The sequence below is a fragment of the Molothrus aeneus genome, chromosome 9 (assembly GCF_037042795.1).
Source record: "Molothrus aeneus isolate 106 chromosome 9, BPBGC_Maene_1.0, whole genome shotgun sequence".
Classification (NCBI taxonomy): domain Eukaryota; kingdom Metazoa; phylum Chordata; class Aves; order Passeriformes; family Icteridae; genus Molothrus; species Molothrus aeneus.
This window is the reverse complement of record NC_089654.1, coordinates 16,369,339-16,396,669: the sequence shown is the minus strand read 5'-3', so window position 1 is coordinate 16,396,669 and position 27,331 is coordinate 16,369,339. Positions and strand designations below refer to the sequence as shown.

The 27,331-nt window shown below is 42.4% G+C and overlaps 1 protein-coding gene across 3 annotated transcripts in view; it reads left to right on the top strand.

Annotated features, from left to right (window-relative positions):
* ZNF644 (zinc finger protein 644) overlaps positions 1-27,331 on the top strand; it is a 74,809-nt gene continuing 47,478 nt past the window's right edge. Inside the window, exon 1 of one of the 3 annotated variants that reach the window (XM_066555460.1) lies at positions 1-37. The gene's annotated coding sequence lies outside the window, so the exon portion shown is untranslated. Of the gene's footprint in view, positions 38-3,407; positions 3,427-4,756; positions 4,783-27,331 lie in introns of those variants that run through there. The other 2 variants (XM_066555461.1, XM_066555463.1) reach the window with 2 other exon arrangements.

Here is a 27,331-nt window from a genome sequence, read left to right as displayed (position 1 = left end):
GCTTGTCCTGAGAGCTCTCGCGTCTCGGCACTGCCGGGTAGGTGACACACAGAGCCGCGGGCAGGGACGGCGGGAGGGACCCGGCCGCCACCGCCGCCCACCCGCGCCCCGCAGGGACTTGGTGGCAGGGCTTGCAGCTGGCCTTGCTCGGGCAGGTGTTTCCGGACTTAAAGGGAGCCCTTAATACTGTACACCCATGCAAAATGCAAGCTAAAAGAAAGGGCGCCGACTGCACCGTAGAGTAAGAGTTGTAATTTTAAACGGGGAGAGGCCTACGTAAGATGGTCAGTTCTGTGGGCTTGCAGTGTATTTTGACCATGTTGGTTAAATGGTTAACAAGGGACTGATGTGCTGCAGAGGGAAGGTGACGTATCATCCTTTCGGGATATTTCCAAACGAGGGAGTCGTGTGACCCACTTCAGCACAGCAGTTTCCTCCTGACTCTTACTTTGTCACTCTCGGGTGACAACTGGGCCAGCCAGAGCGGACGGCCGAGCCGGGGCACCATTTCCAGCCACTGCTGCGTGGAGCGCCTCGGTGTGCTGTTCCTCTGCACCGAGCCCATCCGCGTCTGCCCGCCTCAGCCAGCCCGTCACCTTTCCTGTGGGAAGGAATAGGAAGAGAAGAGCCTTTTCCTTAATGCAGAAATAGGTTATGGGATAGTTTTTGTCCCAGAATTTATTTTCTCCTGAAAAGGAAAGTGCGTGCCCAAAGCAGCTGTAGCGCTGACCTCCCTTCCCTGTGTGCGAGGTCCCTGTTGCATGTCGGTAGGGGAAGGGAGAGGTGGCAAGACCTGGCTTGGCTCTGCGGCCTTGCAGGCTTTGGCTCTGCGGCCATGCGGGCTTTGGCTCTGCGGCCATGCGGGCTTTGGCTCTGCGGCCATGCGGGCTCTGGCTCTGCGGCCTTGCGGGCTCTGGCTCTGCGGCCATGCGGGCTCTGGCTCTGCGGCCATGCGGGCTTTGGCTCTGCGGCCATGCGGGCTTTGGCTCTGCGGGCATGCGGGCTCTGGCTCTGCGGCCATGCGGGCTTTGGCTCTGCGGCCATGCGGGCTTTGGCTCTGCGGCCATGCGGGCTCTGGCTCTGCGGCCATGCGGGCTTTGGCTCTGCGGCCATGCGGGCTCTGGCTCTGCGGCCTTGCGGGCTCTGGCTCTGCGGCCATGCGGGCTCTGGCTCTGCGGCCATGCGGGCTTTGGCTCTGCGGCCATGCGGGCTCTGGCTCTGCGGCCATGCGGGCTTTGGCTCTGCAGACGGGACCCGGGAGGCCGGCGGCGGCTCTGGGGCTGGGGAAGGCCTGGGTGTGCCTGCGGTCGGAGTGGGGCTGCACGCAGGTCCTTCCCTACAGAAAAGTTTTGTCAGCGCATGGACTGGTATCTGGCTTTACATTCCTTCTCAGAGTTCTCGAGACTTTCAAAAGGGAGGTCTCCCTTGTGGATTTATGTCAGTGATTTTGGGTTTTAAACTATTCATGCATGAAAAATGACTTAGGAGCTGTATACTCCCATGTATGAATAATGACTACATGGGAGCACAGATTACAGCAGTTTTGCACTGAGACTGCTGCAGTTTACATGCTCTCTTTGGGAACATTATGAAATGTTTTTAAATGCTGGTTCATGTTAATGCATTGATTTCAGTCAGTCTCTTTTTGTCCCTTTTGGATTTGTTCAACTTAACAGCTAGCTTGTTTCATGTTTGCTCTAAAATATGCTTAGCAAATTAGGCAAATAAAAAAATGCATGCAAAAATATGGTGCTATGCACATGTATCAGGTTTTTTATTTATTAATAGACTTCAATTTTCATATGATAGTCTGTTTTTTTTTTTTAACTTTAGCTCAATGGGTAGTTTATGCCAATTATACGTAGTTTAACAGCTTTGAAATCTGTTTTTGCTTTTCTAATGCATGAAGACATTGATTCTGTTTCAGGTTTTAATTAAACTCTACACTGACTTTAAATTCTATTGTCCTTTTCATTTAAATAGGATTTTTGTTAGATCTTTAACAAGACCTCAGTGGGGTAATAAATCTAAGCAATTGTCCTTATTAGGAGTAGATTATCCTCAAGAGATGGAAAGTCACAGAAGTAACTAAAACCATTTGCAGAGACTGAACTAAGGCTTTTTCTTCCTAAACATTAAACAGACTTGAAAATTACTTGCTTGGGCACTCAAATTAAATTAAATGATATTTTGTTTATTTTTCACATTTTCAGTGTAGGCTATTTGCATTTACTTAAAATTCACATTTCATTGAGTAGGATTCACTCCTGAATAAGGATCCTTACTTTCTGTATACAAGCTGTAATTGAAACTCAATATATCCTGCCATTTCTTTTGTTATTAACCCTTGCAGTGCTTCTAATGTATAGGACCTGCTGACACAGTGAGTGTGTATTCTTAGCTCATAGTTTTTGCCATAGAGATGAGTCTTGGCTGAAGAATTGGTCTTGTGTTTGTCCCACACCCCAGCCAAGGAAAACTGTGGAGTATTCAGGAGTGTGGAGCTTGTGCAAAGATTTCACATGCTGGATTAAAACCACAGGTTCTTGGTGAAAACTTGTCACACACCCAGAAGTTCTGTCTAGGTTTGACCTTATTGTGTTTACATACTGCTAGGAGGTGAAAGGGGATATAACTCTAATGGTTCTCTTTTTTTCAGCTGTTGGCTTCATTCGATGGTATTCTCTGTTCTGAGGTGCTCCAGGTTTGCTTTGTTCCTGGCTTTAGTCATCGGTTGACTTCTGATGGGACAAGGCCTCCTTTATACACAGTCAGATCCTGAATCTCTCCCCAGTGTTTAATTCCCAACTTCATTATACACATTGTGGTGCAGTTTCTTTAAGCATTCTGTTGTGTGGAAGCTCCGTTTTGGAGGACACTCATTTCTAGGACTTAGTTCTAAACCAGCGGGCAAAGGCAGGGATGTCGTTCCGGGACATTCTCCCAGTGAGCCCTGCCGAGACAGCGGCTTTTCCCCGCTGGCCGCAGTCGCTGCACTGGCCAAGCCACTGCCGTCCGCGGGGGCCACGGCTGCAGGAAGTGGGGCTGAGGGGACACGGCTGAGCGGCCGCGGCCGCAGGAAGCGGGGCTGAAGGGACCGGCCTCAGGGACGCGGCCGCAGGAAGCGGGGCTGAAGGGACCGGCCTCAGGGACGCGGCCGCAGGAAGCGGGGCTGAAGGGACCGGCCGCAGGGACGCGGCCGCAGGAAGCGGGGCTGAAGGGACCGGCCGCAGGGACGCGGCCGCAGGAAGCGGGGCTGAAGGGACCGGCCGCAGGGACGCGGCCGCAGGAAGCGGGGCTGCGGGGACACGGCCGCACGTGACGCGCCCACGTCCGCCTCCGCCGGGAAGGAGCCCGCAGCTCTGCACGGCTGATGAGGACCAGCCCCTCTTGGTTGTTGCAGCTCTCCCGGCTCTCAGCCAGCAGGTATTTAATTTCTGGAGCCCTCCTGTCCGTGGGCTCCTCTGCCCCTGTCCTGCAGGCCGGCGTCTCTGCACAGCCAGGTCCTGTCAGCCTCCAGGCTGCTGCTCCCCTCATGGCATCTGCTGTGTTTCTCTACTAAGAAACTTCACCTCAAACCTTCTCGTCTTCTAAGTGATACTCTAGTGATAGTTTGGGGCAGAACGAATTATGTTAGAGGAACACAGCTCATAAATATTAATTTCTAATTAGACTCTATTTGCTGCATATTCTAGGCAGCATTACAGGTTTTGAGCCTTCATCTGCCGCTTTCCATATCACTCAAATAGGAGATATTTTGGCATGGTAAATCACAGAGGAAGGTGGAAAATCTGATGCAAAGTGAGATAATGTAGTTCTTCATTATTATGGCTCTTGTGTGCCCTGATAGAAAACTTTAAAACATGAAAGGTGCTGACAGCAGGTAAGTCACCTAGTTCCTGCTCTGCTTTAGGTATAAAGCATGGGGAAAGTGGAGGAAAGGAATGCACACTCTGGTTTTTAGGCTCAGATTGCAACTCACCCTTCCCTCTAAAGCAGTGCACTGGAGGAAGTGTAGCAAACCTACAACTTGTTTAATATAACTCGTGCACAAGATTATGAGTTCTAAGAGTGCTCAGCCTTTGGGACAGAGTCTGGGGAATTCAGATGTTCTTCATCCTATCTTGCATAGCAATTAGATCTGATTTAGGCAATGCTATACCTCGGACAAATTCCACAGGGCATAGTTTTGCTCTTATCAGGATGTGGGATTTTCCCTCTGTTTTCCCCAGCAGCAGGGCCAGGAGTTTGTGGCTCTGCAGGGTAAGATTGAGAGGGCCTAGCTCTGTCCCTTACTATGAGATTTGTCTTGTCTCCCCCTCCACCCCTGTTTCCGGGGATGTATGCTGTAGTCAGAGGCAAGTGCTGTGACTCTGCCTGCAGTATGAAAGTGATGTGAACATAAGAAATGCAAGGCTAGCTAAATGGACTTCCATTGCTTGCTGATGTGCAGTGAAAAGAATCCTGTCTTGCCTTGCACTCTGCAGCAATGTGTGTTGCTTTCCAGTGCCAAGTACATACCACAGCATCAGATGTGGGGAGGTGCTGTTTGCACGTGTGCCATGCGGTGAGCTAGCAGCATTCCCCCTGTTCCAGCAGCCTCCCTGGAGGGCAGCAGGCTGCTTAAAAGGTCAGCGGGGTACCTGTGCATCACGGGCGTGAAAAGCTGCCCTCTTTAGGCCCTGAGGCAACAACCCGCTTTCACTTTGTGAAGCCGAGCAGAAAAGCTGGGGTCCAACAGTGGCAGGTATCCCTGAGCACAAGACAAGGCAGCATGAACATGTAAGAAATCCAGTTTGCTTCTCAATGTGAGTAGATGAGGTTTGGGAGGGAAAGTAATGGGAATGCTAAATGTTTGCTGCTAACATTTACAAAAATGACAGCAAATCCCGTCTGTATTAATGTTTAGCTTTTGAGATGCAGTGGAATTTTACTTTGTTAAAGAAGGTTAAGGAAACCTAGAAGTAGCTCTTTAATCTTCAACTGGAAAATACAATTTTGAAATCCATTCTCTTAGGAGTGGAATAATCAGAGTGATAATGGGTGTTAAACCTACTCTGAATGTTATTTAAAGGATTTCTCAGATGGAAACAAAAGTTGATAGGATGGTGTCAGGCTCAAATGAACATCACCTTTACTTACACAGTTGTCCACGTGAAGGAGAGAGGTTGATCAGCATGTATTTTCTGGTTATGTGATTGTTTAGGAATTATCAAATGTCATTATGTGTTTCTTAAATACTTGCATTTGCTCTTTGTTCCAACAAAAGGCTGTTGGAACTGTATCCATGTGTTTTTACAAGCTCTATGCATGAGGACTTCACCACAAAGGGTTTCCAGTGTTTCCAGACTCCAGCATCTGCAGGAGTCTTTAGCATTGAGGAGAAAAAAATTGTTAGTCTTTCCCCTCCTACTGCTGACCTGTTCCTCTTGGCACATTTTTGATCTCCCTTGGTCAGTCTGTGCCTGATACCATGTATACGTGTCTTGTTCCCCACACTGTAATGCTCCCCTGTTTTTCCCAAATGTTGTTACATTTCCTTTGTCCTTCCTCCATTTTTCTTTTCTCTTTCCCATTTGTAATGCATCAGCTGTCTCTCTGTTGTTTTTCACTTCTAATTTAATACCACCAGTGAATTTGTGTCTCTCTGCAGATCATTAAAAAGGTGCTATGTGGGATTACAGAAAACACTGCATTCCCAGGACAGGTTATAAAATGGTGTGTGTCAATACTCTGTTTTGGAACTCTTAGCTTTGTTTAGTTCTTTAGCAGATGCAAAGTGATCTCTGGATCTCTTATTTGCCACTCTAGCATGAGAATACAAGGAACAAATTCAAGAGCTGCAGGACTTGAAAGGATCTGTGCAGCCCTAGGAAAAGGGCAGTTTCCTGTGTAAAGCAGAGCAAAAAATCAAATTAACAAAATCCCCGTCCAGCCACAAAACTAATCTGTCCTCAGCCCATGGGCACATTACAGGAGTCCTTTCCTCCTTCCTGCCCTCTGTACAGGCTGTTTCAGCCCACCATTGTGATCAGTGGCTGGGGAGCTGGCGGGAATGGATGTGTGCCTGAAATACCAAGTACTAAAGGGCCACCTGTGCTGAGAGAGGAGTTCTGCTCCCCTGGGAAGCCAGGAGTCATGTGATTGCTTTAATCCAACTCAAATCTCTGTGGCTGATGCAGCCAAAAGGAGCATTTGTTTTCTGTGGTGGGTGGCAGAGTTGGATGAGGGAACAAATCCGACTGTGGGCTGCGTTGCCTCATGAGGCCAACCTGAATGCTGGTATTGACTCAAAGGAGGGAGTTTTGGGGACAGGAAGCGAAGATGAGCAATGTCACCACATGGTCAGTGGAGAGAGAGGCTCTTGGAGCCTGAGTCTCTCCCGGTACCTGGTTTTAGGATGTGGATGGCACTGCTGTGCCTGTGAGGTCTGTACGTGTCAGCCGATGCCCAGGGTCAATCCCTGCCCAGGTGTTACAGCAGCATTGGACTGACCTATCCCTTCATTTTGCTTGTGCTCCCTGCTGGAGTGTTTCACCAGGAAAACTCACGTTCTCAGCCCTGTGAGGGAGGACAAGATGGGCTCATAGTTGAGCTCTGACTGGGTTAAAGGATGGCCTCGGGCAGCAGCAGGGTTTCTGAAGGCCCCTGTAGTCTGCATCTCCTGGCACAGACTCCCTGCTGCCCTTGGACCTCCTGCAGTGCAGGAGCCTGCCAGCATTGCCCGGGTGGTAGTTTTAACTCTTTGTTACCTAAAATTCAGACAGTTTCAAAGTAAATAAACCACTAGCCCATACAGTCACATCTTTCATGTTGCCCCTGCCACCAGTGTTAATAATGTGCATAATTTCCCAAGCACAGACTGGGAGTTGGGGAGTGTGAGGTGTGCCTTAAGGGGCTGGTAGCAGCAGTGAGTGTTTGAAGCTGGATAATACCCACTGGTTTGCATGAACTTGCTGTCAGGGAACTGTTTAGATAGTGCTTAGCATTGCTCAGTGGCAGGACTGTAAACTGAAGTAAATAGCTTGGTCCTGATTACATTTTCTAGAGGGGATGATTCAGAAGAAAATTGAGTTAAAAATTAGCTGTGAAATGAGCTGAAAGTTTTTTTACCAACCACGCAGGACTTTGAAACATCTGACATTAACAAAATAACCTATTTGAAGCAATAGTAAACTGCCATCTGCTGGTAGAAAAGTAATGCACATAATGAACATGCAGACTTAGGAAGTGATAATTCTTTTGTGTTTGACATGCTGCAGTCAAATATGTACATGACATGGAAGCTGCATATATTTATTTAACGGGTGGTTTTCATCTCTATTTGCATTTTCATATAGAATATGCTAAACAGATGCCTATAATATAACTAACTTTAACGACAAGCACAGAAAACAAGACAATAAGAATAAAGAATGAGGACTAATAAAAGCAGATGAGCGATCAGGATGATGACAGGCTCCAAATGTGTCCTATTTACATTGCTAATAATGAATCACAAGCACTTCCTTCTATTGTTTCCCCCTGTCTTAGACCCTCCTGTATGACCAGAATTGTAGCACTGAGAAACATTTCCTGGCATCTTCATTGTGATTTGTGTATGTGTGTATGTGGTTCCTTACACAAGCGTGTAAAAAGGAGCTGGGGCTTTAATTGTTCCTGATTTAAGTAGGTCATCTTCTCCAATACACAAATCTCCTGTCTTCTGGTAAGCCAGGTCAGCTGTTGAAAAGGATATGGAAAATACTTACTACACAAATATGACCAGAGAAGATGATTTCACAAAGGACCACTCCCAAATTATATGGCATTACAGAGCCAGTTTCCATAAATCACCAGCATGATGAGTACACTGCAGGGGAGAGACTATCAGATTTCATGTTTGTATAGTGTGTACCAAGTGGGTGTGCTGAGCATGACTGTGTCCCTAAGGTGCTGCCGCACTATAAATAGCGGTGTTAACGTGAATTACCTCCAGTGCAAACATCAGGCCACTTGCCCTTTTCATATGCATGCAGTTTTGTTTTATGATCAGGATTATTCCAAACACAGCCTATTGTTTTAGCAAACTGATCTTCTTATAGGAAATATTTTAAATGGGCAAAGAAAAAATAGGTCAGTTCTTCCTTTGAAATCAGTGAGAAGTGTGTATTTGTAATATTTCCCAGGCTTGTTTCCTTGGAACAGGTTTGGCAGGTATGAGAGGAAGTTAAAGATTTATTTTTGGTGCTATGTACCAGATGTCATACCTGCTCTTCTGAGACAGTTGCTTTTATCTCCAGCAGTACCTGCTCTAGTAGCAATGAAAAAGTGACTTGAATCGCATTAAAGCATGTAGTGTGCACTGTTCTTGTGCCACTAAAGGAAGGGGAAGGCTTGTTTGGGAGACTCCAGGCAGAGTCCTTATGCGTCATTATAAAGCAAACATGTTTGCATCCCTCTCAGCAGTGTTTTTGCCTCCTTGAAGATGTGGTGAATTAATATACCCAACTCCAGGGCTTGTGACACTGAAGGGCTACAAAGATGTCCAGTTTGAAGTGCTGTTATATTTATGAGATCTCCACATTTATGGCTCATTTTGTAGCATCCAGGTGGTTCTTTCTAAAGGACTATTTCTGGGGAATTTCTGTGTGCTGTGCACACTCCACTCACATTGGCCTTAATCAAATGCTGTTCAGTGTCTTGCCTGGAAAGAGCCCTGCTTGGTGGCAGAGTAACATTAATACTGTAGGGCCAAATCCTCAGCTCAGGTAAACACCACAGCTTTTTCTGACTTGTAATCTGTGGAGGATTTAGCCTTGGTGCATGGTCACAGAGGCAGACACCCTGCTCTGGGTCCTTTTTACTGGAATGCTCCAATAGCAACACAGCGTGATCAGATGGGAACAGCCATGGATACCTGCTAGCAGGTGGGAGCTGAAGTCCACAGTTACCATCAAAGACACCACTGTCCTCTGCTTTGCTCTGGAGTCTCCCTGCCAACCGGACTCTGCCTTCCAGCTGAAGAGTGACTGATGGTTGAAACAGCAAGCCCAGTTTATTTCAGGTATGCCAGTGACCCACATGACCCATAGGAAGGATAAGGTAAAGGCAATCAAAGCAGCATGTTCCTGTCGCCTCTAAGGGCTGTAAAAATGGAAACATGGGAAACAAGCTCATAGATAGATGAAATGAGGATGAGGGTTCACTGTTACCTGCTATAGGCTAAATCAGGAGTTGAGTGAGACTGACACTTCAGCCAGCAAGAGAAAGGAGGAATGATGAAAACTATGAAAAGATAAAGCTGGTGTTTCCTTCATGTTATGCTAGAATCACACTGTTCAAAAAGGCTCCCGAACCACAGAGAGCTGGGGCAGGCAAGGGTGAAGAGGTGGGTTGTGGTGATGGAAGGGTATTGTCATTACATAAATTGGAGGATTTCAAGTCTGTTTAACTGTTTGGTGCCATATCCTGTTAGTCTTTTCTGAGCTTACTTTGCAGTGGAATGGGGGAAGCTGTGCTGATTGCCCAACTGGTTGTTTGTTTCTTTTCTCTGTGTTTCCAGCGGATTAAGCACTGTGTCCTGCCTGGGCTATGTTCAAGGTTTGGCAAAGGGCTTTTGATGGGTTTGCCCAGCACTTAATCCTGCTTCCTTTTACTATGGCTTTTGTACCAAAATGCAGTGATCAGACTGAGTAACATTAAAGCTACTGATTTACCAAGGAGCAGGAAAACCCTTAGTTAGGGGGAAGTTTATAGCAAAGTGTAGTTCTCAAGATGAATTGAGGTCCTTGTCTTTACAAGGATTACTGCATGGTGGATGCAGAAATGATAACCTAGCAGTTAGTGCTGTTCAGAAAGCAATAAAACACTCACTTCAAAAATCAAGAAGCATGAAATAGGTACTATTTTACTGGGGCAAGAAGGGGGAACACTAGGAGAATCATGAAATGGCTGCATGTTGTTAATTTCTGTGGATATAGTGACATTAGGAGACCTCTGGTATATATTTGAAACAAGCAATGAAATAAGGCTCATGTGCTATATGCTTGTCAAAACCAGGCAGGGGGATCAGCTAATTTGCTTATCAGTCAGGCAGTGTACGTGGAGATGCTCTGCTTTCACACTGTCTGCTGATTGGAATTGGGCCCATGAAGAAGCCAGGTGATTAATCTGCAGGGCTTTATTTTTTCTGAACTGTTAATGTCCTCTGTTTCAGAGCAACAGCCCATGGCTCATTAAGCAGGCAAGATTTGATTGCAAGTGTGAAGGGCAGCACACAAAGATTCTCCACACATCTCTTGTTTGAGCCTTAGAAGGTAGGAAAATGAAATATTGGAGAAGTTTGTCCTGTGCTGGGGCAGAACCAATGCTTCATGAAGAGCAGTGGTGCTGTTAGAAATTTGAGTCAACCAGGATAAAATTTAAAGCCACAATGCTCTTGTAAGGTGGTAGCAGACACTTGGTACTAGCCCAGAAACACAAAGCTGCCACTGCAGCTGACCTGCTGTGAGAATCATGCCCTTCTTAAATCTGTTGCTCCATTTCTTTGGGGATGCCACCTCGCTCTTGCTGTGTTCTTTCCACCCATACTGTTGTGTACTCTGGCATCTAATGCTGAGAAAGCAAATGGGGCTGCTGAGTCCAACTGCCTCAACAGAAATGCAACAGGGGAATTGAATACTCAGTCTGAAAGATTTTGCAATATTAGAAGAATCTTAAGGGGATTATTTTGAGATTATTAGCCACCATTTATAGTCTGTGTTGTACCTGTTTGTAAAATTAATTTCATCAGCTGAAATATTTGAAAACATGTTGACTTAGGAAAAGTATTTTTCTGACAGCATGGTGTTATGTGAGCATTCGTTTATTAACCCTAGTAACTTCCTTGAGAAATAGGGAAGTATTTCAACATTGTTTTTACAGACTGGGATACGTAAGGCTCAGATGTATAGATTTAGATCTATATGTTCTAGTGTCTGCTAACTAGCATTTGGCCCTGCTTACTTCCACTCAAGTCTTTCCTCACCTGAACTCCTGGTCATGGAGCAGCTGTGTTCTCTGCAGCTCCTGGCACCTCTCTGGTTGCAGCCTGTGAGCAAGTCTGTGCTGGAGGAACGTTACCAGTGAGCATGGGTTATTGTGGGAAAGGAAGAAAAGTGAATTACTGTCTTGCTTCAGGCTCTAAGAATGATGTACCAAGCTCCCATTTTGAACATGGGAACCAGGGAAGGAGAATGGCTGCACAGGAGGGAGCAGACTGAGGCTCTGTGCTTCCATTCCCAGACATCCAGGTCAGACAAGTGAAGACAATGAACCAACATTGGGAATACAGACAAAATCGTGGACCCTGTAATAATTTACTGGCTCCAGTAACAGGAGAATGTTGTAAACTGTAATTATGACAGACGACAAGGTCATTGGAAACAGGAGTACCCAGGATACTGGGTACAAAAACAAGGATACTGGGAACAAAACAAGTCTCCCAAAAAGATTTCTCAGTCCTATGGTGCAATATTTCCATGCTCAATGGGCTGCTCTAAATTTAACTGTTATTAGATATTTACCAATGATCTGGACTTAAACTGTGCTGTGGAATGCAGTGACAATGGGGAAGGATTGAGAATACTTGTTAGAAGGGGCAGCAAGAAAGTTTCAAGGGTCTCTGACTTTGCTTTCTTCTGAACCTCTTTTGGTTTTGGTTTGGGTTTTTTTTCCCCTTTATTTTTCTCATCTTTTTTGTTATAAAGTTCTACTATAAACAATTAGAGGAAATTTAGCAATAATGTTGTCTGTGGAGGCTAGGAAGGTAAGAATACATCCTACATCATTGTTTTTCTTTGTTTGTCTTTTTTATCTTGTTTATCTTTGATCAGCTGCAGATGAAATAACCAGCTAACTGATTTCCCATACAGGGCTGCCACTCTTGCTGATGAAACTGTGCTGACATGGGAGTGTGCTCTGTAGCAGTCTAGCAGTATCCATTTCTTATTCCAACACACTGACAGGTCATTCAGGGAGACAAAAAACGCTATTCTAAAGTGGAAAAGTAACTGCAATTTCAATTTTGTTTTGATTTGAAATTTTCCAGCTACCTATCAAGACCAAATCCTTGAACTATTTACTTAGAGTAACTGAAATACCCCTATTTGAAATAGTGGATATGCAAGATTTAGCCATTGAAGAGTTGGGGTAAAATTAAAATCCCCTTCAATAATAACTAAAGTCGGAGAAAATCTTTCAAGAAAATTAAACACTTGATCAAAAAGAGAGAAGGGTTATTGTTGAGAGCATAAAGATTAACAGGAGAGTTGTCTCAGAGAATAACCATCAATGATAAGTAGCAGGCAGTTAATAATATCCCCTCAGGGATCTTCTTTAACTCATGTAGGTTTTTTGGACAAATACAATATTACATTTTTTATAGTTAAGGTGTGAGGGAGCTTCATGTCATTCTAGAGCAGCAATAAAGCTTCAGTGGAATAAGGACAGCTGAATGGTAGGGAAGGGGTGACCCAGAAGTCGATACAGCAGGAAATCAGTGACAGTTTTTCCACATAACTCTCCTTTTTAACCCACAAATTCTGAGATCTCTCTCCCTGACATTCCTTTTTTTTCATATCCACAGCATTGTATTAGTGCTGAGATTAGTGCTACTGGCCCTCTATATGGAAAAGAAGGAGAGACCAAGGAAATGAAGAGTGTGATTCCATAAGAGCTGTTTCAAAGCTTGATTGTGCAGATGGTGGAATTGGCAGAACTAAAGGCATGGTGATCTGTAGACAGGGGAAGGCACACGGGGTGGGAAGGGTGGGGGCAGAAGGGTCTGGAGAACCTCTGCAGCCAGCTCTGCAGCTGGAGAAACTGTAACATGAAACAACTCCCTTGATCTCTCATCTTTCCTCCCTTATTCTCTCCGCCTATGTAATTGCAATAATAAATCTTTTCTGTTTCTTAACCATCTTGTGGCCATTGCAAACATTTAAGAATTAATGCAGTTCTCACACATGATGCACATGTTCTTCATGTCCCCTTGTGTCCCTCCATTTATTCATTTATCATGTACACACAAAACTCCCATAAAATATTAATCTGAAATACAAATCTATGTTTGCATCCTGGGAGCATTTGCATATAGTAATGTTAACGAGAGTATTAATTCTGCATGCACAGTCTGTGGACTGCACACAGGGCCAAATCTCTCTCGGCAACTGTGCTGAAGTCAGTGACAAATTAAGAAACATTATTTTCATATTAAAAATGCTGAGTGGAAGGTGACAGTTTCCTAGTACTGAAATGTTGTCCTTAAAAGTCAAACAAGAATATTTAAAGCCTTATTTTCAATTTTTCCTTTTAAGAATTCCTTTGTAAAAGGAATTTTATACTGCTCCATGTTTCTACCCAATGGTTCCTAATAAATTGGTACAGTCTAGAAAGAAAAGGATTTAATTTGTTTAACAGTGCTGTAATTCATGGGTCCTGAACATTTATTTTGCTTTTTTTCCCTGTTGGGAACATCAAGAGTAGCTACACCTCTTCCAGTTTGGGAAGGACATGCAGTTGCAGATGGACCAAAAATAATTCAGTTAGGCTGGAGAGAGAATCATTTGCTCTGGGGTAACAAAGAGTGAAAACTGTCTGAGCAGGCATTTGATGAAATGGAAATAGCAGGAGGATCTCCTGTGGTGGAATAAATCTTTGCACCTCACTCCTGGCTGTGAGCACAGGTGGGGTTGTCCTGCCTTTGACCGTGGTGAGAGCCCTAGGGCACCTTGGAGGCCACCGGGAGCCATGGCAATGCCTCTGGAAGAAGGACACATTTCTTGGCCTGGGTTTTACTCTGGAAAGAGGGAGGGAACAAACTTGTCTGATCCCTCACTGTCCAAGGCAGGCTTAAGACAAAATAGTGCCAACAATGAAAGATGGGTTCTTTGTGTGCACCCAAATCCCACCAGACTCCCAAATAGAGGGGCACTGTTACGTACACCCCTTGCCCAGGTTCAGTGCATCCCTGCAAGTAATGTTTTTCTCAGTGGTGGATTGTTAAAGGGTTGCATTTCCCTCAGTTAAACTCACCTCACTGAAGGTGTACAAAAGATTTTTTAAGGGAAAGTCCCTGCAGCTGAAATTGGACCTTTCTTTCTGCAGGGACAGTCTCTGGTGAGAGGCAGTTGCCAAAGCAGATCAGATGCCTGCTGCCAGGAGCTGCACCCCTTGGGGGAAGGCTGGAGCTCTCAGCAGATCCCTGGCTGCTGTTTATGGATCTTGCAATTCTCTGTCGATGCTGCAGAAAATCAAAGCACTCTTGTTTCAGCAACAATGTATTTTGAGTTTGACTTTATTTCTATTCTGATACTCAAATTCTGATGTCTGCAGTTTATGAAAACACTAAGTGCCTTACTGTCTTCAGGAGAAATGCCATTGATCCCTCAACTCTTTACTGTAAAGCATTCATTTGACTATACAGCTTTTAAAAGTATTAGAAATGAATCATGTGAGACAACCTCCACAGCTGGAGTTAAGCACTTCCATGTGCTTGCTGAATCAGGGACCAAGTTGTTAGGAAGATCTTTCTGGACTTACTGGAGATCCATAAGAAATTGTCTTGAGTTAACCAAGCCATGGTATTTCTCTTAATCTTTCACTTCCTTCTTATTCATGCTTAAATGAGACACATCTGTTTCCATTTTTCACATTGTTCTGTTATGTGAGTAACGATATCAAGCTTTCCCCCCCACACACACACTGTGAAAGAATAAATTAGTGTTAAGTTTTGTGAAGTTCTTTAAAACACTAAAGCAAAACATCTGTTTCAACTGCAGGTCATTAAGATAAAAACCCCTAGTCTGTGTGCAGTGCAAAACTGCCAAAATTTTATCAGCTCAAACACATTTCTTTACCTGACTTTTACTATAACAAGTGAAGATGGTGAAAGGACAGTAAATCTTTGTCAGGGATGGAGCAGTTAAAAGTGTTCAGTGTAGTAATCCACAGCAGCACCTTGCAGTAATCTAGTGAATCTGATCTGGAGATGCCTGGACATTGCTGCACTGTTACAGACTTCAAGCTGTCTCCTTGACCTCCACATCTTCCAGCCAGGCACAACACTGTGTGGGGTTGCCTTATCTCCTGTAGATGTTTGTGTTACTGAACTTCAGCTATGAACCTTCCACCCACCCCCAATAATTTAATTGTTTCCAGGGCAGGTGGCCAGAGTAAAGCTGAGCTGGCAAATCTGCTTTACAGGTGAACTGTGACACTCTTTCCATGCCAAAGCCCAGATGTAGATGTCTGTGTTCTTTTGTTGGTAATGATCTCCTTTATAAAGCATTTTGAGGTATAGAGATGAAAAGCCAGCAGCTACCTGAGAGCTTGACTATTAATAAATAATCAATGTTAAACCCGAGTGCATTTCCTGCATTCTATAGGAAATGCCAAACCTTGCAGACAGGTCCTGGCAGGCAGGTAATAACTTACTCCTACAAAAGGCAGTGTCCACCTCTGATTCCCTCTGTCTTTAATTAAAAGATCTAGCACCTTCCTTAGTGTAAAGGAGATGTTGTGTATCATGAATGTGCTCCAAAACTGGATGTGGCTTTTTTGGCATCTTAAGATAAAGTACTTATTTGTTCTTCCAATCTGCCAAAGCAACAGCAAATGAAGTCTTGAGCAATTCTGCTCCACTATGCTCACACCCTCCCTGGAGCAAATGAATGGGATTTTGGGGTCTTTAGCAGCCCTATGCACTTTTTAAAAGCAGCACTGTGGGTCCCTTTTCATTTAAACCCTCAGTTTCTGAGACAGGAGAGTGTATATATATTGCTGCACTGAATCTGTTCACCTGCAGCTCTCCCCACCCCCAGCTTATGAGCATGATTTCCTTTTATGCACTGCTCTGTCACAGCTTGGCAAGTTTCCCAAGACAATCCATACCAGAAAGGAGAATATGGCTGCTGAGCAGCTTAGACAGGAGAAATGCCTTATGTAACAGATTCATTTAAATACTATGAAATGCTGGGACAGGCGAGACAACTGAAAGCAAAATGCAGCCCTTAATCTCTAGCATCACTTCTGCTTGCCCTCACCATCATCAGCATCTGATAGTCACTGCCTGTCTCCATTCACATCTCCATCTTTTTCAAGAAACTGCCTGCGGCAGAATGTTCAAACAGCCTGGCAAGCACTTTTAGGAGAAGGGGTTTTATTTATTTTTTTTTCTCCTAATTCTTCATGAGCCTCATGAGCATTTCCCCACTAATATGCCTGTGGCATCATTAGGTGTTTAATGAGAGTGATGTTGCTTGAATATTATTGTTTTTATAGCTCATTTTGTTTTGACAAGTCTTCAGTTCTGTGGCATTTTATAGTGTGCAGACTTCCCCTTCCTATATATTACAGATTTTGCAGAAATATTACCACAGAGGTGTTGTCATGAAAGCTGAAATTAAATTGTCAACATTCAGTATGTTTGAGTGCAATACGTGTTCAACACCACAGCAGTTTAATGACATCAATTAATTATTTTAGTGTATTCCTTTATAATACTGAAGCACCAGGAATACTCCAATTAATGGCCATGTCTTAGACAGCAGTTCAGTCCAATTCTGCACAAACAGTTCTGTTTGGAATCTTCTAGCAGTTCCCCAAAAGACCAGCTTGTACTCCAGTGGATAGTGGATCAGAGTCTTGTTCCTCACATCCAGAATCTGGATCATTATAGGTTGTGCTCAGATGAAAAGTTCCAGGATTGTACCTGCAGAAAACAAGGTTGCTGAAATTGGAAGTATTGAATAGACCCATATAATATCATTTTACCCCTTGCATTTTATCTACATGTTGATGGTACTGCATCCATTTCTTTACTGATTAAATTAAATGGATACAGGTTTTGTGTCAGTGCAAGAAAAATGGCTGTATTTTTAACATACTAATAATTACCCATTAAGTTCTCACTGTTATGTTATCTTCCAAGTAATTTTACCTGGTTTAGGCTGCCAGCACATACTTTCTTACTGCCACAGTGGCAGAGCCTTTAAAACAACTAGCTGCTGTCAGGAATTTGACTTGCTGGCCTTTACTGAGATGAAGGGAGTTACTGGGGAGAAGGACAGTGAAGGTACTCTTGCTGCTTCCTTGTGCAGTGTGTCCTGCCTGACAGGAAAGAGGAAGAAGCTGCACCTCTCTGCAGTGCCTGTTCTCCTCCCACCACTCCACAGTGTGGCTGCGCAAATATTCTGCTCTCAGGATTCCTGCTGCATGTCCCAGAGGTCTGTGCCTGTATTCCCAGCACAGGCAGTGGAGCTGCACAGCTCCAGGAGTACATAATGTTAACAAAGCACTAATTGTATACATAGCCACTGTTTCAAACATTCATATACTGGCTTCCAAGGACCATACTTTTATGTCTTTGTTTACATTTAATAGCAGTTACAGTGGTTAACTGGCTTTATTTTGGAAACTTTGATGTTTCTCTTGCCAGTACTGGTGCTGTGAGGATCAGAAACAAAGATGTGCCTTTTTACTCTGTCTTCTGATAGGTTTTGTCATTTGGCAACTGTTGTTCTGTTAGACTTTGCAGAATTTGGGCAGGATTCTGATCTCCTATAAAGTGACACACACTTATTAGAATGCAGAAACAGGTTTTGGGGCCTTTTTTCTGATTACACCATGCTGAGTGCCATGCATGAGGAATTAGACGCTGTCTGTTATTATGTGGCCAAACAGCTGCAGGAACTTCTAGTGAGTGCTTTTAAATACTAGTAAAATAAAAATCAAAATAACATTCCCATGAAGCAGAATGTAAAGCACAGGTACTCTTGCAAGTCTCCCAGGCTCTGGAAAAGAATGATCAAATCTAGACCAGGCTAGTCTTCTTATACTTAAAGTTCCATTGAAGTAAAACATAAAATAAGGAGAAATTTTGGGGTCTTCTACAAGTTCTTTTGTGGTAGGTGCTTTTTCTAGTCTCTTTTCAAACCCAGTCCAGTGTAAGAAAAAAAAATCAAAATTTTAATTTCTAAATTAAATGAAAAAATCAAAATTTAATTAAATGAAAAAATCAAAATTTTAATTTCTAAATTAAATGAAATGCTTGAATTTGTGGGGTGTTTTTGAGATCCCATATCTAGGAGGCATTTTAAGTTGAGGTTGATACATACTACATTTTATATTAGGCTATTTTTCCTTTTAGGTCCACAGGTAATCACTCACATGACATTTCCAGTGGGGTATTCCCCAAGCCATTTAATTTTCCTGCTCCTGCTGGAAAATTGTTCAGTCAGCCTCCCCTCCCTGCAAGTAAAATATCCTCATCCTGCTCAGAACAAAAGAGCTGCCAGGTGTAGGCAGGCCAAATAGTTTTGTCCTTCCATCCAGTAAAAGTGCTCCTGTGTTACCAGTAAGGCTGTGTTGCCTGAGACTCCCTTGTGTGCCCTCTGAGACTCCCTTGGAGTGCTCCAGCTGGGATGCTACAGGAAAATTGCTCAGAAACCTTCTCAGTTTGCCCCCCACATGCATAGAATCTGGATCATCTCCACTAAGTGACTTTCCCTGAAGCACCTCCCTACCTGTCCAGCAGAGCCATGTGGCTTAGTCTTTACACTCAGCTCTGCACCTGTGTGTGTGCCACGCCTGCCCACACCTGTTCAGCACCAGCTGGCCATGTGGCCCTCTGCTTAACAGTGATGTGTTCTTCATTACCCCTCCACCTGGCCCTGGCTGCCATCTGCAAACACTTTGGGCTTCTCACAGTCTTCTTCCACATTTGGGCGGCCACAGCTACAAGCCAAGCCTTTTCTGCATCTCTCAACCCAGAGGAGGATCAGCTATCGTCCTTCCCAGAAGGGAGAGTAACCTCCCCCCCACCTCCTTTGTTTGCAAAGCAAAAGGAGGGAGCACTACAGATTTTGTTCCTGAAGTGAAGGCCTGAATGGGTTGTCTCAGAATGGACTGAAGGACCAGAGTGGTACTCACCATCCCAGGGAGGACACCAGCTGGCTGCTGCAGCAGGATCAGAAGGCTGGTCATGGATGAGGTTTTGAACATAAAGGTAGGGCTGTGTAGGTTGTGGGTTGTATGTGGTTGTATGTGGTACGTGTGTTCTGGTGTCACATGAGTACTGGAAGGGTTTCACATGGTATGCTGCTGCCATGGGATAGGGGTACCTATAAGCCAGCCCCTGTGCACGTGTTGTGGTTGTCCTATCTTGATTCCCAACACCTCTGCATTTAGGAGCTCCCCAGGCTGTATTTCACAGTGAGCCTTTCTGGCACAAGAGGTACAAAGGGCCAGAGTTCACATATGCCTGGAGTTAGAAAGGGTGGCTCTGTGTCCTGAATGCTCACCCTTGTTTGCAGCCTGGGCCTCTTGTTAACAGCAGGTATCAGCTCCCTGAACTGCTCTGAAGCACCATGATCTCCTGTTTCTGGGTCCTGTGCAGCAAAAGCAGGATGTGTTCTCAGAGGGCGTTTTCAGCCTCTCTGCTCTCAGCAGGCTGCAGAGCTGTTTGATCAACACAAGCTTTGACAGTCAGGCATCATTAATTTTCCACAACCTACTACTTGAAACTCCTGAAAGGATGGGCTGTCACTGTTCCTTGCAGCCCTTGCTGGCCTGAACTGCCCTCTGCACTGTCCTGCTGCAGCACAGGAAGGCTGCATGCCTCGAGCCACTGCTCTCCTCCTTTGGGCCTGAGATTTAAATCCTGTCAACTCTGTCAGTGAAAAAAAAGGAATTCTCAATATAGAATTACTTCTTTTTAAAGGATGAGATAAACTGTAATGCATTAATGGTGGAAGTGATCATATACAATTCAGGCTTAGTGAGTACCATTGTCTTAAATTAATCCTAATAAGCACTGTTTCCCCCAACATGTGCCATTTTAACAGTCACTGTGGAGAGCTCTGCTTCCTAAAACTATCACAAATGAGATGACACCCTCCTCTTTTGGAAAGCATAATTGATAAAATGTGACAAAACATGGTTATTGCTTATTTGTAAGTGGGATCCTTTAAAAAGTACTCTCTTACATGGATTGGGTTAAATGTCTTGCTGATTAAGACATCTACATGAAATATTAAACTGCCATTATTTGGATCCTTATTAAACTGCCATTATTTGGATCCTATTTAAAATTGAAAATCAGGATTCTCTTTTGTGCAGATTAAGTAAAAACTTCTATGCTGTTTTAGAGTATAATATAAATGTGGTAAGTAAAAGCTAGAGGTATATTTGAATGACAATTCACACATAATGTCTTAAGAAGAAATTCTAATACGCTTGGGATGAAATTAGAGGGACATGTTTGACACACTAATAGACAGATTTGAGTGCTTCCTGAATGTTCAGATATAGCTTCTTCTGCTGAAATCCCCAGAATTACACTGCTGACTATTTCTGCTTTTACAGATACCCCATTTTTACTCTATGAATTATCTGCACAATCTAACTAAGAATACCCTTCCAAAGCTTTTTCTGAGTCCCTTTCCGCACACTTTGTTGGAAGCCAGAGCCAAGGCCTGTGAAACTGGGACAAATTTTAAAACTGAACATGACTGTTCTTCTAAGTTTCCTCACTCATTCTTTTGACTGAGAAACCTCTACTCAGCATGCATTCCCGGATACTGAAATAAGTATTTTGCAGTTATTTTAAATACATAGATCCTTGTTAGTAGGAAAATTAATGCTAGAATTTTCAACCAGAGCCTGGTTGAAAGCTCAGTAAAGTCTTTGAACGAGCAGTTATTTCAATGAGCTTATAATGAGACACTTTAGTTCATATGAGCCTCACACTAAAACCAGTAGTGAGTGGTATAATACAAGATCTGCCTGCAAATCTCAAACCTGACAGTATTTCCTGAATGAGATAATGACAAATGAACTGCTGTTCAAAATAATTCACCTGAGAGTTTAAGTGGGATGTGATATGGAAATACTGGCTGGACAAAGAGAGAAGCAAAAGTTTTAATATAGCTTTTGATCATTGCACTGAAGATACGTTTTAGCAGATGAGTGGTAATGGATGTGGGTCAAAGTGAGGAGCTAAGAGATGCTCCTCTTCCTTTGGCATAGAAAGGGATTGGCAGGGAAGTTGGAAAGGAAGAACTTACTGGGTAACAATGCTGTCATTTTAATAACCCTAGGTTGTACCTTGGTCTTTTTTGTTAACAAACCATGCCATATACTGATTCTGTGCAACTACAAAATTTAATAAATCATTTTTCACAATTGCATATTAACTCTAAGACTGTATAGAACTATCACAATTTTATGTAGTTCCCCCCCCCCCTTCTTTTCAGGATTCAATTACAAAGATGTCTGGTTTTATGCCCTGAAGATATATACTTATCTATACACTACAATATAGTCTAAAAAAGCTTTTGTAGGTTTTTTTTAAGCTTTATCCCTGATGTTAGAAAACTCAGGTATATTCATAATTAATTGTCTTGGTCAAAACCAAACTCCTTACAATTAAGAAACAAACAGAAGGTATGGCATATCAAACAGACTTTCTGCTGCTGTGATCTTACCTAAACACAAAATAAGATCCACAGTACTTCCACATTAATAATAGTAAAATGGATTTTTTTGCTTTCTTTACTTCTTTAAAAGCAATTGCTATGTCCTCCCATTCACAAACCTCTAGCACTTTACAAATAAATAATAATTAGTCTTTTTGCTTTATTATGCTTAAAGCATAAGGAGAGGAAGGTGTGTATGTCCATGGAATGGTGAGGGAAATCAGAATTGCTCATGTAGCAATTGCCTACCAGGCAGAGGAGTAGGAAATTGCAGGGAAAAGAAGGCAGTTTGAAAGCCTGCCTGGCAATGATTTTGATGATTGAGAGACACTGTTCATTTTTCAAGTGCTGCTAAAACATATGGAACTTGCTTCTTAAGGCAAAGGGTTTTGGTGAAGATGTCTTCACTTGGATCTTTGTCCTGGCTTCCATCTGGCCAGATGACTTTGAAGTACGGAAGTGGTGGGGGTTGGCTAGCAATGCCTTTTCCTTTTGGGGAGGGTGTGGAAATGATCTTTGTCTGAGGGAGGTGACTTCCCCATGTTGTGCCACCTGTGTCCTTCACTGGACATAGAAAAGTCACAACTTTGGATATGGAGTGTGCCTGAAAGGATTCTTGTCACCAATTCACCAATGTCACATTGACATTGCTCTGGTCTTTGATATGTGCTGCAGCCCTGGGTGTGACCCTGATGGTAGCCACAGAGGTGGATGTGGGAGGTGGGGTGACACACCCTGAAGGAGACAGAATGTGACACTCTCAGGCCTAGTGCAGTTTCCCTCTCGTCACTAGCACTCTGCCAGCGTAGCACAGTCGTGACAAAGGCCCAGCATGTGGCCCACAGTGGCCCTAAGTGGTAGGAGCTGGATTCATTCATGCTGTGACCTCTGCAGGGGGATGTTGAGGCTATCAGTGTGACACTTGAAACAAGGATCTTGAAATTACTATGTCTGTCTTCTCCCCGAGTATCATTTTGGCACTATAATGTGAATTGAATCATCAGGTAAGCTGAGCTATGATAATTTATACCTATTAGATCTAGGTCCTTTTCCATCATCTATTGAAGGCCAGTTTATTGCCACTGCTTTCTTCCCCTCACAGTAAATTATAATTAATCAACAGATTCAGGAAGCAACCTGTTATGGTTTCGTTGCTCATAGCATATTTTCATATATTAATGCTTCCTGTGTGTGATGCAAATGGCAACTCTCCAAGGCAAAGCATTGTTTTTAAGAAGGTCAGTGTTATAATGTATGGTGGTATTTTCCTACACTTATCTGCTTTCTTGTGGTCTTTGAATTCTGTGAGACTTGAGCTCAGTAACTCAAATGTGAGAAGAGAGATGGCAGATCCTCCTGAAAGGAACACACATGTAGGCTCAGCTATTGTCTTTTTTAATGAAAGATCTATTAGAATAACACCTGATGAAATAAAATGAGCATGAGGGCTAAGGTTAGTGAATGACTATTGATAATTAATCCAGGATTTGTAATGTTTACAGTAGTGGTACCTGTAGAACAGCTAAGAATGGAGCCTGGTGTGCCAGGCAGGCAGTGCTGCCCCCACAGCTGCTCCCTCTGATGGGTGGCGGATGACAGGAACACTCCATAGTGGTGAGCCTGAGAACAGGAGACGACTGTGGCAAGCTGGGCACGAGCTGCTGTCCTGACAAAAGCTGGTTTGTAACTGCAAGCACAGGCCTAGCCAAGGGGAGCAGGTCTGAGCAACAGCCACGGAAATCTTCGTACCATTGCCTATGGACAGAAGCTGAGCAGTGAGAAAACAGTGGCAGTTGTCTTATGTAATCTGAGCAATCTTCTCTGAGATTTCAAACACACACAACAGTAGGACAGTTCTAAAGGCAATCCACAGTGCAAAGCAGTAATGTTTCCCTAGGCACGCTGTCTAAACACCCTTCTGTTGCAAAATACTTTATTTCAGGACTAACCTTATCTTGGGATCACTGTTAAGAGAGACATAAGAGAGACAATTTTATCTATATGTTCTTACTGCTCTCTTATTATTTTACTGGTAATTTAAAAAGTTTAATTCATATTGACAAAGATGACTAGAATATCTTGATTTATGGCAGAGACTAAATTTATAAATAAAATACTTTTTTTGTTCTGTCTGAAAAATAGACAAGACAATCCTCTTTAATTAACATGACAATTGTATCTCAAAAGGGCCTGTGAAAGAAGCAAGCCAGCAAAACATGAATCAACAGCTCAAGCAGAAAAAAAAAGTATTAGGAAAAGTCACCTTCCCCTTTTTGTTTCTACAATGTTGAAATAAATTAAACTGCTCCATATAATTCTTTTATTAGTTCTTCTAATATTTCAGTTGAAATAATGTTGATTACTCTTTGTTGAAACAACCAGTACATTGAGGTCCTGAATTCATGGATATTAGTGAAATCTGCATTATGTCATTGTAGGAAAGGCCAAGAAACCAGAAACATCTCAGTAGAGTGTAAAGAAAAACTCAGTGGCAAGTTGAGCAATGAAACACAGATACCTTTCATATCATGTTTCTGTGTGCTTCTTTTTGTAGTTACAAGGGTCTAAAGACAAAGACAAGACAAACTTTATACATAAAGATAAGGGATTTTATTAGTACAACCATCTCACCTTAAAAAAATCCCATCACTATATCTCAGGTACTCAAAAACTCTACTTTTTCAGACTGTAGTAGTGTATTTCATAAAAGATGCTACTTTTGCCTATAGAGACCTTTTTTGTCTGAAAATCAGACATCAAGAATCATTTCAATTTTGAAAATGTTATGGAAGACAAAATTTTCTACCAAGGGCTATGGTATAAAGATGAGATTGAAATAGTAAATGGAGAAGGAAAATTAATGGGTGAAATGTAATGTATCCATTACATGACAGCATTTTGTAAACCATACAGCCTTAAATTGTTCTATAACTCAAAATTATACAGCTTAATATTTTATCTGTTGTTATTTTGTTTGCTGTACATAGGATAACCAGAATATATGTCAACTGAATATGAAATGTTCAAGGAATGATGCATATAGTGGCTCTATTTCCATGGTGAAGCTTTTTGCATAGAGTTAATGAAGTGCTTGGGGTCCTAGGGAATTAAAGGTGCTATATAAATGTAAGAAATTATCATTAAAAAGTTTTTCCCTCCAGGCATTTGGGATTTTGCTATGTGTTACAAGGAGGCATTTGCAGTCTTCTTTCATTCAAAATGCTTCAGCTTAAACATTTTCCAACTCTCCCTCTGCAGCTTCAACTACAAAAACGTTTATATGAAGAAACCATTACTAAATTGGTTCCAGTTAATCATACTTTGCTGCTAACTTGAAAGAACCTGCCTTGGTTTAAGCTTTTTATAGCCATGTTGAAGATCAGGAGGAACTAGGAGCATCATTTTCTCAAGAGATTTTCAAATGCTGTTTTAACCATTATTAGGCTTTGTCTGCGTTGGTGGAGAAATAATCCGGGCCACAGCCAGAATTCCTGCAAACAGAAAGCCAGCTGTGCAGTATCTGGCTTGATTTTCAAGGATCCTATTGTGTTGTTCTCTACTGGCCATTACATGTTCCTTTACTGACATTAGAATGCTTCACTGGTCCTAAAGTTTCTATTTTGTGCAGACATGCAATCCCAATTTTGTGTCATTTGGTGTCTGTTTCTCAAGTCTTCTTAATCCATCAGGCAACCTTTAAGATCATCTACTACTTTTCACATACTACAAATGGCAACAGAAGTGGAATTAGAAATAAAAAAAGACTTCTGACATCACTGGACATAACCTTTTACCACACTGCCATTTTAATGAAATACTGAATTTATGTTCTTTATTCATTCACACCAAATGTGGATTTTTTGATCCACAGGTTATGTGAATCATAAGCATTTTTAAGAATCCATTAGTGCTAATGGAATTGGGCCTCTTAGTTCAAGTATTAAGTTAAGAGATTAAAAAATTGCTAGATATCTTTATTAATAAGTTGTGGGATTTGGCACAATTAGAACTGAAGTTCAGGTTTTGTTATGCTAAGCATTTTACTTGTTCACAAATAGATGTGAAATCTAATAAAACATTGCATCTTCTGTAAGTTAATACTTTTATGGAATTTGGGGATTTCCTTCAGTTATTAATTGCAGAATTGAAGCAAGAATTGCTATTCCTTAAATCTTACCTTCTATTGGGCAACATATATTTAAATTAAATAAGGGTGATGACCTTAAAATGATTGCGTGCAATAAAATATATGATTTTCAGCAAGAAGCATAGGGGTAGCATTAATATTTGCTTTTCACATTTTTATTGTTTGTATTTTGGTTAATGTGGAGCACATATCCTGTTAAGAATCTTAGAAGGCATCTGTGGATTGCACAAGATGATAATGTTTCTTTTGTTTAAGAGCAGTGGAAAAACTGTCCTTACAAGCTCCAAAATAATTAGAACTCGATTTTATAAATGTATATTTTCAGAAAACAAGCTTAATTCTCAGAAGAATAATATTAGCACTCATTAGGGGACTGAATGCTTTGGGGTACTGTTAATGAAATTCATAGCCTTTTGCCTGTGGGCTATCAGTTTGAATTCAGTCTAACTCAGTGGAGATTGAAAATTGGCCTATTTAATGGCCTTTTAGTCATCTCTAATGAGTTGAGTTTGGTGGGTCTCAGTCCTGCAACATAAGCCGCTCACACTGCCTTCTCCTAACTGGCAAGCTCCAGAGAAACCCCTGAATTTGATGGATTTGGGGAAAATTAGCCTCTGGTACCATGGAGAAAAAGCAAAGAAAAGCAAAAGCTGTGATAGACAATGGTTGCATGAGCACTAACACACACATTGTTTTTAAATGTGGAATTTATAATGATAGATAAAGTTTATAAATTAGCAAATTAGCTGAGCATGTGACATATGTTGCCACACAACTATACTGATTGTAACATGACAAAGACTCCCAAAGGGGATATCTACACCTGTGCATAAGATCATGACAACACATTAAATGTTTAAATGCCTCTGGGATTCACTTTTGTCAGGGAAAAATAGGATCAGAACAGATATCTAGGTATCTGGATAGTAACTGCAGCTACAGAAAATTATGCTGAAAGCAACTATAACCTAGTGTGCCTCCATTACTTCACAGCAGTCAAATTCTTCTATATTTTCCTTATAGATAATTAACTTAATATTAAAAAACATACTAATACCATTTCCAGGATCCTGTAGGTATGCCAGTTTTACTTATCCATATCGCAATAGAACTGTTCCTAATGTCTAACTGAAAATTCTCAGTACAGTTTAAAGCTGTTACGTTTAGACTTGTCTGCAGTGGACTCAGTGCAACAATGGATTTTTCTCCCCATGGTCTTTTATTCTCTAGACTAAAAAATCCCACACATTCCTATTTTCAATTAGGGTCACATCTTTTAAAATGGTGACTTTTTTCCCCTCCATTCCTTGTACTGTCTTCTACTGGAAGTTTTTGAAAGACATTTTTCTTGAAATGCAGAGGCCAAATCTGAACACACAGATGAGGCTTCACCACTACTAAAGATGAGGAATTCTTCCTATGTCCTAGATATGACAGTTCTGTTTATGCATCTTTTTGTAGTGCAGCTTTTTTCACAACGGTGTGACATTGTTGATGCATGTTCAGTTTGTGATTTACTCTGATCCCCAGCCCCTTTTCTGTAAACCTGGTGTTTATTCATCTGTTCCCAGTCTTGCAATTGTGCAATTGTTATTTTCCTGCTTAAATGTTGAAGTTGGCACTTGTATTTATTCAATTGCGTCATATTTCTGCAACTATTTTTTCAGGAAAGGTTTGAATTCTTTTC